This window comes from Emys orbicularis, chromosome 6, assembly GCF_028017835.1.
Source record: "Emys orbicularis isolate rEmyOrb1 chromosome 6, rEmyOrb1.hap1, whole genome shotgun sequence".
NCBI lineage: Eukaryota > Metazoa > Chordata > Testudines > Emydidae > Emys > Emys orbicularis.
This window is the reverse complement of record NC_088688.1, coordinates 31,002,135-31,009,704: the sequence shown is the minus strand read 5'-3', so window position 1 is coordinate 31,009,704 and position 7,570 is coordinate 31,002,135.

Below are 7,570 nucleotides of genomic sequence, written 5' to 3'. Positions count from 1 at the left end.
AGCTGATTGAGCTCTTTGTTGTGCACAATTTATCCATTGGTTTTGGTTTACAAATTGTCCACAAGCAGATTATATGCCTTTGGTAAGTTACAAACCTATTTGAGCCTGTGGGTTTTCACAAACAATCAATACCAAGTGCTCCTTTGCATATTTAATATTCTGAATCTGTGTGGTGGGGTCAAGTGGTGAGGTTTCTGGACCATGATTAGATGACCTTTACAAACAGGAGTAGTGCCTGACCAAAATCATTGCAGCATTGAAACTCCCAGAATAAGGGTGGGTACCACTGCAGAGAGAAACAAGGTAGCAGTAGGATAACTGGATAGTTGTCTTTTTTTTTTTTTCATAAAAAAGAAAAATATTTGGCTACGTACATGGACAACCAGGAATATAAATATATGGATTCCTTCCTTACTGAGGGAGGAAGAAAGAGACATAATAGATTTATTGACTTTAACAGACTTTACATTCAATTCCCTCTTCTTCACACATACACCACGGTCTAGATCAGGGATCGGCAACCTTTGGCACACAGCCCGTCAGGGAAATCTGCTGGGGGGCGGGGACGGTTTGTTTACCTGCAGCATCCGCAGGTTCTGCAGATCGAATCTCCCACTGACCGCGGTTCGCTGTTCCAGGCCAATGGGGGCTGCAGGAAGTGACGTGGGCCAAGGGATGTGCTGGCTGCTGCTTCCCGCAGCCTCCATTGGCCTGGAACGGCGAACTGTGGCCAGTGGGAGCTGCGGTCAGCTGAACCTGCGGACGCCGCAGGTAAACAAACCATCCCGGCCCACCAGCGGATTTCCCTGACGGGCCGCATGCCAAAGGTTGCCGATCCCTGGTCTAGATGGTCTGTAGGAGGGGATAAAGAAGAGGAAATGCTGAAGGATACCATCTAGGAGCTTTCTCCAAATCGTTCTGTATGCAGAAAGGGAAGAGGGGCACCATCACTCATCCACTGAAAGAGCCACAGATCCATCCTCAGAGCCTGTGATCCCTGTGTCCCGGCACCACTTCTACTCCCTTACAGCACAGCTCTTGATTGTGGCTGTTCATGGACCCATCTTAAAGAGTTGTTTGTTTCTCATGGGGAGAGGGGATGCTGAAATGCTAATTCAGCCACAGGTGCTAGTGTCCATGAGGAGCTCACTTCCAGATGTGAGGAGTGCACTTGGGATGGGGGTGGGGGAATGCTGTTAAATGTTCCATCATTTCCTATACATTAGATATAGAAAATATTGCTGTATATCTATAAAGTACAGTTACTACATTTACTGATTTCTAGTTTTCTGACCTCTATTGATGTAGCTGGGTGAGTGTGTGTGAAAAATGTCCATTAACCGTGTCCATCATATTCATTTTGATCTTGTTCACCATCCACCACACATGAATTTTTCAGTTCAAACAATGTCTTTCAACATTCTCCATTTGGTTTTGAACAGCTTAGAGTGACATGAATTATTGTTCATGTTGTGGCCCACACCTCAAGAGCCTTATCAAGCAGCTTGGGCTAAAATACAAGCATTTATCTTCCCCACACACAAAATAGATTCAGACACCACAGAAGGCACCAAGTTGAGTCTGAGTGATGTTACCTACAAAATAATGGGACTGAACTGCTCATAAGGCCGTCACAGAGGTTGTGATGATGCTTCCTGAACAGCTATAGCATAGGATCCAGGCTGGTGCTGTAGTCAACTTCTCTTCTACTTCTTTATTTGCAGGTCATCTGAATTATGTTGGCCTGTGAGAATGACACCAGGCAGCCACTGTATGGTGGAGCACAACACATCATGATAACACCCACTGAACCAGTAACCATTGATTTGTTAGCAAAGAAGTATTTTTCCTCAGAGTCCTTGGCACCCTACAATGCAAACAGGTTATTTGCTTTGCTAGGTGAAGTATGCCCCAGCCACAAGGCAGAGGAAGTAATGGTCAGGGAATAATTTCCACCACACTATCTCAACATCTATCTGTAAAACAAGTTCTCTGAACCCTTTCCAATTTATCAACATTATTGAACTGTGGACAGCAGAACTAGACACAGTATTCCAGTACTAGTTGCATCACTGCCAAATACACAGAAAATATAACCTCTATCCTCCTACTCAAGATTCCCCTTTTCATACATCCAGGAATCACATTATCCCTTTCGGCCACACCATCGCACTGTGAGCTCATGTTCAGCAGATTACCCCCCAAGTCCTTTTTAGAGTTGTGGCTTCTCAGGCTAAAATCCTCCATCCTGTCTGCATGGCCTATGTTCTTTGTTCCTATATGTATAACTTTATATTTAGCTGTATTAAGTAGGGTTGCCACCTGTCCGGTTTTCACCCAGACAGTCCAGGTTTCAACTTGTGTGTCTGAGTGAAATTTGACAGCCCTGAGGTCTGGTTTTTTTTCAATCTGGGGGTAGGGGTGAAGAGGCAGAGCAGGGAGTGGGACCTTGGGGGAAGAGGCAGAGCCAGGGTAGGATCTGTGGGAAGAGGGGTCAGAGCCTGGGGAAAGAGGCGGAGCAGGAGGGCCCAGATATTCTCTACTATTTTTTCTCTTTCACCAGCCAGTTTGATCCACAGAATCCCTATTTCTGGGCTGATGCATGAGCCAGAAAGAATACAGCAAAATTTTCTTTTCCCAGGGTGAGTGTTCAGCTCCTGGTTGCATTAGCATATTTGGGGAAGAATGTGCACAAGGTCCCAAAGAAACTGAACAGTGATAGGAAGTCAGGAATCTTCCCTAGGGCCTTAGGTTTGAGACCACTCCTCTATCAACCTCTTAACTAAAAATCTGCCACAAGGATCTGAGTAATCTTTTCGCTTACTAAACTAACCATCTGCCTTTGCTACTGATTCTGCTCCCTCTGCCTTGCCACCTCTACCATGGCACTATTGTGATGCTAAAACACGTAGGTCCTAATAGACTCTGTTGGCCAAGGAGGAAGCAAACAAATTTTAATCTCAAACTCAGAAAAAAACAACCACCTCATTAACTGATGATGCACAGGAACCAGTTTATCCTACAATACATAGAAAGAGCTGCCTCGGCATTTTAGACTTATGCAGATTCAGACATTATCTGATGCTTTAAAAGCCATTGCTGCCAAATTCACTGCTGTTGGTTTTTGGAACATGGAGGTCTTGGTCTTGATGTGGTAAGATAATGATAATCATTGGCAATGCCCAAAAGTGAGGGGCTAATGTGATATATATGAATAATGCCAGGGCCTTCTATACCATAAATGTGAGTAGCTTATCTCAGCCATTAAACACAATTCCCCTGAGAGATGCCCATTTGCAAATCTTACTTGAGCTAAACTATGAACTGAAGTTGTTGTGCATTGTTGGTCCCCAGAAAAACCATCCATCTGATTTTTTCTTCTGAGTTTTTGCTGAAGCTACAATCTATAGCTTTCCAATAGATGGTTGGGTAAAGTCCCATTACTACCAGATCTTTTGTTCTGAATATTTGTTATATTTCTATCCCCTATTTACCACACACACACAATGTGACTCTCTTCCCCCTCTCTATTGCCCCGCTTCCCCCTCTCCCCCATACTTCTTGTCTTCAAGTTTTTTTAGAACAATCAAATACTACTGTGAGGGCATCAGTATAACCTAGATAGTGAGGGGCAAGGAGGGCTATTCTTGGAGCATAACAATCCTCTCTTCTCTTTCCTGATGACAGAGTGAGTTATGGGATCATAGGCCATAAAGAACCAGTTGTCACATGTAAAACTCAGCTGAGGAAAATGTAGTTGAAAAGTCATTCCATTGCATTGCCCCTCTCCATTCCAGTTCAACCGCTGCAAATCTGAGATTGATTTGCTAACGTCCATAAGGTTTACACAAAGTATTTATTTGAAAGCAAGAATCACTGACTATCAAACTGATTACTTCTCTTTGAAAAATGGTTGTGCAAATGAGTAAAGGGTAGGGGAGTAATAAATACATAGGCATGGTTTAAGAACCTACATACATTATTTTTAGGATACAGTTAGAAAGGGAGGACCATTCTAGAGAAGACAGGGGAATTAGAAGATGGGATTTTAGTCCCAAATTACCTTTAGCACTTGAAGGACTATGTCTCTTTTATTAATATTTGTTAGTGACAGTGCAAGCAGTAGCTTGCTTTGCTAACATTTTCCTGTGATGTTCTGCAAGAAATATACAAATAATATATTCAGAAACATATTCATATAATAGGACAACATGTAAGTAAGGCTTAGGAAAAAGCTTAGGTGTTAATGAGTTCTTGGTTGCTCATATCAGTTTTATATCACTGCCCTGCATTGTTAATTCCATGCCTCTGCCATGCTGTGAAGCTACCTACCAAGCACATGGAGACACAGGAATCATCCGCAGAATAAAACTCAGATGTGACCGCTAGCAACAGCATCACAGACCATCTTCCCTCCCTTCTGCCTCTTGATTTTATAATTTCCAGTATATGAGATGCTGTGTAATGGTTTCAAGAAGGTGGAGAGGAAAAGTGGTTTTTCTACAAGCAAATAAATAGCTACTTAGAAATTCTTAAACAGTGTCTTGAGTGTGTTTGTTTCTTTAAATTCTATTAATTTAATTTCCAGGTCTATACCCCTTGGGGTACATCTATATATGGCAGAATGTGGGTAAAATAGAGCCGGAGACATACAATTCTCCCCCAAGGAGCTCAAGCACAAATTTAATTAACTTTTTTTTTTTAATGAGTGTCATCAGCATGGAAGCCTGTCCTCTGGAATGGAGGCCAAAGCATGAAGAAGCATACAAATGTTTAGCATATCTGGCACATAAATACCTTGCACTGCCGGCTACAAAAGTGCCATGCAAACGGCTGTTCTCACTTTCTGGTAACATAGTAAATAAGAAGTGGGCAGCATTATCTCCTGTAAATGTAAACAAACTTGATTGTCTTAGCGATTGGCTGAACAAGAAGTAGGACTGAGTGGACTTGTAAGCTCTAAAGTTTTACAATGTTTTGTTTTTGAGTGAAGTTATGTAACAAAAAAAATCTACATTTGTAAGTTGCATTTTCACGATAAAGAGATTGCACTACAGTACATGTATGAGGGGAATTGAAAATATTTTTTTCTTGAAATCACTAGCTACAGTAGGGTTTTGTTAGTAGAAAGAACATTGCAGAGTTAAAAAAGAAAAATATACTTATTAAATGGTGCACATCTATAAAATAAGGGTTGTCAGTTTCAAATATTTCCTTGAAATATCTTACAAACAGGCAATTTAAAAAAAAATTATAACAGTTCATCTTTTCTGATCACCGTGTTCTAGGAAACTGGGATTGCTAGTTTCAACCAAGATGGGCTGTGCCTTCAAAAGCAGTGTTGTTTGGCCATAATGGCCTGATCCAAAGCCCAGTGAAATCACTGGAAAGGCTGCCATTGACATGAGTGGGCACTGGATCAAGCCCTGAATTAGGAATGTACAAAAGCCCAGGTTAATTCCTGAGCTGCCCCAAATCGGGCAAATCTGAAACCCATTCAGATAGTGTGCATTCAAAACTAAGAAACAGAAGTGAAAACGTCTGAGATTCACATTCCATTGGAAGGAGATGTTTTGGCAGTGTCAGTGCTCAGCTGGAGTAGGGGAGAATGATAATATTCCCTGACTTTCACTACATCTTAGAAAGTGATGGGATGTTGCAACATCTTCTTTTTTTCCTTTTATGAACTCCCTCCAGCCCCTTTTTTCAACCTACAATAGTGAGAAGCAGGGCCGCCCAGAGGCGGGGGGGGAGGGGGCAAGTGGGGCAATTTGCCCCAGGCCCTGCAGGGGCCCCCATGAGAATATAGTATTCTATAGTATTGCAACTTTTTCTTATGGAAGGGCCCCCTGAATCCTCTGGGCAGCCCTGGTGAGAAGTGGGACCTGACATGACCATCTATTCACTCCCTTCTTATATAGAGCACTGGCCAGTCTGCCTGTCAGGAATCAGGGCCTGCAGCAGAGCTAGTTTCCAGGCAGCCTCATCAGCACAGCTGGCCTGCAGTACCTGCCCGATTAGCCACGCAACCTGATTGGATGCTGAAGCCAGCAGGCTGGCTCTTAAGCCAGCAACAGCAGTAGCTTGCTGGCTTCTCAATGCTTATGCCTGTGCTGGCTCTTGCATTACCTTGTTCCTGCTTTGCACTCAGCCTTGCCTCTGTTCTGTCCCCACCTTGAGCCACTGCTTGCTCAAGTTCCTGACCTCTGGTTTTGACCCCTAGCTCTGGCTCCTGACTATGGACTTGGACTTGACCCCCTGGCTCAGGTACCCAGTTCCTGACCTTCTGTTCTGACCCCGGCTGTGGTGACTGACTGTGACTCTGACCACTAGGTCTGCTGACCACTCCGGCCGCTAGGATAGACCACCCTCACCTTGGTCAGCTGACACTGCCACTGTCAGTATCTGCATTTTTCTAAAAGCACTGTGGAAGGGAAGAAAATAATTACACAGCTGGCCTTCCTTTCATGGTCCTTGGAGAGGAGGAGGGGAAAAAACCAATTTCTCTTGCTAGTCTCCTCATCCCCTGGTCTCTTTCAGAAGCGTGTGAGCTCTATCCCTTCCTGGATGCAAGAGGTAAAGATGTTGGTGCTCTACAGCCTTGTTTCTTCAAAGGCCTCCTGGCTCTTGCCTTTCTTATGACTGATATCCTCTGCCTCCCACCATTCCTTCCATAGTCTTTGTTCGGTAGCAGTTGTTCTCCTTCCCAATCTTCTATCCTCCAGGGTAACTCTAAGAAGGACTAGTTCAAAGGCTAGATTTCCCCCCATACACACACACGTACTCCTTACTCATAGTGAGCAGCAGCACTTCAATCTATGAGTATTGATGCAAAATGTGAGTGTGAATGGCAAATCTGGCTCAAATTGAAGATTCTTCTGGGAATAGGCAGCCTTCACACTTTGTCTTCTGTCAGGGGAAGGACTGGAGAGAGTCTTCGGCCACTCCCCTGATACTATTCTTTTAAGTTGTTGTGGCCAGAGATCCTTTAATAACTCAGGCATAATGGGCAGAATTGTGAACTTTCCTATTGCAGAATCTTTATGGTTAGTGATGTGCAACCCAACCTTCCTTGACTTTCAGCTCCCAGGGTGAGAATCCAGGGCTTTCAGTTGGGGGGAAAATCCCACCAGTGTATTTGTACACGGTGCAGGTGCAGTGAGGAAGTCACAGGGAGACAATAAACTTGAAATGCCACAGTACCATTTTTACAGTCCCTTTCCAGGTCGGAATCACATTTTTCAGTTGCAAGCATTGGGCAGCTTAATCAGTGTTATGTGCCTGTCTCTTTAAATTCTCCCTGCTGCACACAGAGGCTCACTGAATATATGCAGGTTTCTCCAGCTCAGTGGAGCTGAAAGGGAGAGCTGCTCTCAACCTGGCCTGCTGCCAAGGCGTGGAGAGAACAGAGAGCTGGTATTATTGAGCTATCCCTTCAGAAAAACAAAAAAAATGGTTGTAATCTCTACAGAAGGGGTGAGCAGCTACCATGGAATCATTGTCTTTCCATGCTAGTAAAGGCCTGTACAGAATTCAGGCACTTGTGTGGTTTTTCCAATTCCTTTCACTT